The following is a 5,299-nucleotide window of genomic DNA, read 5'->3' as shown; positions in this document are numbered from 1 at the left end:
TTGTGTTGGGTTCAGTTTGGACTGGTTTGAGCAGTTCAAAGATAAATATGAAGCTGTTTGTAATAGTTAAGCATATGTTTGCTTGTATATGCCAAAACGAAAACCATAACAATTAGTATTTAATTGTTTATGCATGAGATGTATGTGATAATTAAATAATTCATGTATATGCATACATTATGCCATGTAGATTTAAAACCTCACCGTAGAAAGCATGTTACATGCATTGACAGTATGTTATAATTGTTATAATATATAGTATGCATGTTAGGGTTATGTTTAATATAATAGTTATATTAGATACATTTGTTGAATGTTGTGAATGTTAAGCATGTCTAAATTTTGTAAGTTGTTACAAAAATTGGTTAGACGTTTAAAATCCATAACAAAGAACAGATGCATGTTCACTTAGGTCAACAACTAATTTTAAACATTAAAATAGATTGTTACCTTATAAAATGTGGTTACAAACTCATATCGGTTCATAAAACCTGTCTAAGGCTGGGGGTACTTAAGTTGACGGTTTATGGAACACCTTCTACCTAGGGATTATGACCGAATAATTGAGAGTTGTTAACTGATTTTATGAGCTTGCGTAAGCGATGTGAGGTAATAAAATGGTTTATCACCTAGATATTGTAGGTTAAATCCAATTATAAGAGTTATATTTGGATAAAACACTTAGACTTAGGTTGTATGAAATTAGCCGTCATGCCTAAGTAAATTACCCAAACATTTAGAACACTTTAGTGGGAGAATAATAATATATTTGATATATAGTTAATAGCTTTAACGTCCTCAAGAGTTCACACTGTGAGATCCATGCTCGGCTTCTGATTTTACCTCAACTGCTCCATACGGAAAGTGTTTGCATAGGTCAATAACAAGGTGAATGAGGGAAGTAGTTCATGGTAAGTGGGTGAAGGAAATGTGTCAACATTATTCTATGGTCTCTTCCATTAGTTTGAACCGTGAGATTCCTATGCTACGTCTGCTGTCGTTTTTATGCGGCACTAGCTAGTCGTTAATCACGATGATCCCTACAGAGGGTTGTAACATAGGATTCAGAACAACCCAAGCTTCAGTAAAATGAATAGGGTCTTATAGTTCCATCTTGGATATTGTCTTCTATCTCTGAGGCATATTCATACCGTCCTATAAGATCTGAAAATGGCGGGTCATACTTACGAGAATTACTAAGTTTTATGTTAACAGAGGAGCGTCCTTCAGTTTCCAGTTCAACGGCGACCCGAAATGTTCGGGATGTCTATGATAGGTGGGTGAGGGCAAACGAAAAAACCAGAGCCTATATCTTGGCGAGTATATCTGATGTACTCAACAAGAAACATGAGGTCATGCCCACATCTCGTGAAATCATGGCATCATTACAGGATATGTTCGGGCAACCGTCATCGTCTGTTAAACATAAAGCCATCAAATATGTGTATGTGACACGTATGAAGGATGGGACCAACGTAAGAGAATACGTTTTCGACATGATGGTCCATTTTAACATCGCGGAGGCTCATGGGGCTATGATAGACGAAACAAGTCAAGTGAGCATGATACTGGAATCTCTTCCTGAGAGCTATCTACCGTTCAGGACAAATGTTGTCATGAACAAAATCACTTATAACTTAACGACGTTGTTGAATGAATTGCAAACTTATCAATCGATGATAAAACTCAAGGAAAAAGAAATAAATATTATTTCTAAACCAAAAAAGTTTTACAAAGTGTCCACGTCTGGTACGAAACCCGTTGATGATAAGAAAGTTGGTCCTTCTTCTTCTTCTAAGGATAAAACCATACAGATGAAAGAGAAAGGAAAAGGGAAAAAGAAAATCGTTGCGAAGAAAAACAAAAATAAAACTCCCAAGGGAAACTGTTTCCATTGTGGAGAGGTTGGACATTGAAAGCGTAATTGCCCAAAATATCTAGCTGAAAAGAAAGCAGAAAAGACTAAACAATGTAAATATGATTTACTAGTTGTTGAAACATATATAGTGGAAAACTCTCACCTTACCTGGATATTAGATTCAGGCACCGCTAATCATGCAATTTATCTTTGTTATGGATTTTAATGTCTAATCCAATTTTATAACAACTTATAAAATAATAGACATACTTTGCATCCATAATAATCATCAAAGGCATTCAAACTTTAATATAACACTTATATTAAACTTTAGAAGCTCTAAACATGCATACTATATATTATAACTCTTTATAACATATTTTCAATGTATGTAACATGCTTCCTATGGTGGGATTTAAATCTACATCGTATACATTATGCACATGGGATTTTAAATCTATATGGCATACACTATGCACATACATGTTTAATTTAAATATAACATACATCACATGTATAAATATTTAAACACCACTTAGTTCCACTTTGGCATCCTAAGCAAGCAAAAATAACCAATTATTACAAATATAAATAAAAAAACATCGTTAATTTAAATCTAGATCACTTGACCCGATCGAACCAGACCTGAATTGCCCGAACTGGCTTTCCAAGGCTCCAAATGAGGCTAAACCAGACCAATTTTGAGTCGAACCGATCAATGGGCCACCGAACCAGTCAAATCAATTTCTGCCCACGAACCAACTCTGTCACACGTGCCTTTCTGGGCTGGGATGAACAGCGTCATGATGCTTCATCCCAACATTGCAACGCTTTAGGCTCCAGGATGAACAACGTTGTGATGCTCTATGAACAGCGTCACGACGTCGTGAGAGCAATAGCTAAACTTCTAGTTTTTGCAGCTGACCATGCTTGCTTCCATCTTCGATTACAACCTAATTTTAACTTTATTGACTCCAATCAAATTATAGAAACTAGATCACACATATAAGCTCATCAATCAAGAGCCAATCACAAATTAAACTTCATAATCAAAGAGAAATCTAATGGTAATGTTGAATTTCAATCATATTAGTCAACAAAACATGCATCCATAGAAATTCACCCACCAAACTCAAATTAACATTAATTGAGTGCTTAAATCATGCTTTGATATCAATTGATGGAATGAACATGCAAACAGTGGAAGCAATCATAACCAATAACCACTCTAGTTACATTTAATTTGAGTTTCAAAGCATGTATGAAACCAGTTTTCAGAAAAGAGAGTTTCAAGAACTTATACCTTTGATGAACCTCTTCAATCCTTGCTCCTTTCCACGAATTCGGCCTCCAAATCAATAGTAGAACACCAAGAGAGTTTTCTTTACTATTCTTTAACTTGGATTTGAGTGATGGAAACTATAATTGAGGTCAATTAGGTGAAGGGAAGAAGAGGGTTTGAGAGAGAGAGTAGAATTTCAGAAATACCAGTGGCATCATCTTTTTCAATCCCAAAATTGAAGTATTTATGTATCTAATACATGCAAACACTGAGTTATAATGTTGATTGACACTTTAAGGAGAACCATGGAAGTGGGCTAGGTGTTGGTTTTGAGATTAATCCACTTTAATTGGAAAAATGTCGATTTTTCCACTAACAATTATTTCCACTTTTAATTAATTCCAAATTAATTAAAATTCTGAATTTAAAATCTGATAAAATCAATTTAATATAATTAAACATAATTAATTAATAATTTAATACCAAATATTAAATTAACCAAACACCTAATTCATACATGAATCTTGTTAATGTAATAAATATTTAGATCATCATTTAAATATTTTTAACTCTCCAATTACATTTAATTTCAACAAAATTAAACATTTATATCGAATATAATTATCCAAACCCTAAATTGAATTTGAACATTTCAAATTCAAACCCTAAATTAAAATTTGAACACTTCAAACTGAAACCCTAAATTGAATTTGAAAACTTCAAATTCACTCAATATATTAATCCAAGGTGTCAAGTTTTACGAGCTAATAGACGGACCTTATGGGCCTACAAATCATGAGCTCCAACGATTTGAGATTAATTGGCTAAACACTTTAAATCGAATTAATCGATATGCATTAACTACCAAGACACACCACTATAGCTCGATAGTTGCACTCTTCTCACTATAGATATATTTCTGTCCACTTAATTTAAACATAATCAGTAAATCGACCCTTCACAAGTTGTTTGTAATATCGACTGGATCAAATATTATTTTACCCCCGAAATTATATCTTGCTCCTTAAGTCCCATTGATCCTCTAATGAACAATTAGTTTGTGATCCAATCACTAAACCGAGTCCCTCTAGGGCCAATGAGAGGGTGTGACCCCTTGTTCAAGACCTGGATTCAGTACTTAAGTGAACAACCTTTTTACTATCCCTAAATCGGATAGGTGTGAATTCTGTCTTGCACCCTATGTCCCCAACTATCTATCCGGTCTTACCCTTGAAATGGGAGGATTATTGAGTCGACGCTGTTGAGCCAACCTTCACGTATAAAAATCTAAGGACAATCCTGAATAAAAAAAAGTTCATAGCTAACTCAGGATTAAGGTCAAGTTAAAGAAACTCTAATGAGAGAACCTTAAGCGAAAGTGGATCGACCAAATTCCATAATTTATTGAATTCAAAGTTTTACAGTAAACAAGCAATAGATATCATTTAAATCTAAATTACAACATGCTTTAAAAGAAAAGGGTTTCAAGAAACCTCACCTTTGAAGACCTTTTCTTCATGATTTCCCTCGAACAGATCACGAACTTCTTGAAAACCTTCTTCAAGATAAACCTTAAACCAAAATTGGACACTACTACTATGGATACCTTGGTATTCTCGGGGTTAGAACCCATGAGTGGTGGGTGATGATGGGAAATTGAAAGTCAATTTTACTCAACAACCAACTTCCCTTGGATGCGTTATGCGAAGCATGTTTCTAAGATAGGCGTTGATAGTCATGCGTCGATGGTCATGCATTAGAATGAAAATTTCCTTAACGAATGTATGCGATGACCATGTGTCCTGCCACAAGTTTTCTTGCATTCATGCCAAGTATAACATGAACGAAAATTTCTTGGGTAATCCGAGGTCGAACACAGGGACTTGTAACTATATGTTTGCGGTGATTGTGCATGCAGCTATTGAATAAAAGAATGGAGGGGATGTTGCTATGTTAATTCTACTCCTACTTCTATCTATCAAACAAACTTAAGAGATGCGACAAACTTTGACATGAAATAAATGTGTGGGAAAATAGATAAAATGCGGACATGTTTCCATTGCAAAACTTAAGAGTGATCGCAAGGGCAACTCTAGTCAACGCAAACTAATACGATCATGCAACACTCATACAATAGTAAACCACCTCTTGGTATGAAT

The sequence above is a fragment of the Benincasa hispida genome, chromosome 1 (genome assembly GCF_027475165.1).
Source record: "Benincasa hispida cultivar pf3 chromosome 1, pf3_genome.v1.1, whole genome shotgun sequence".
NCBI lineage: Eukaryota > Viridiplantae > Streptophyta > Magnoliopsida > Cucurbitales > Cucurbitaceae > Benincasa > Benincasa hispida.
Note: the sequence above shows the minus strand (reverse complement) of the source record.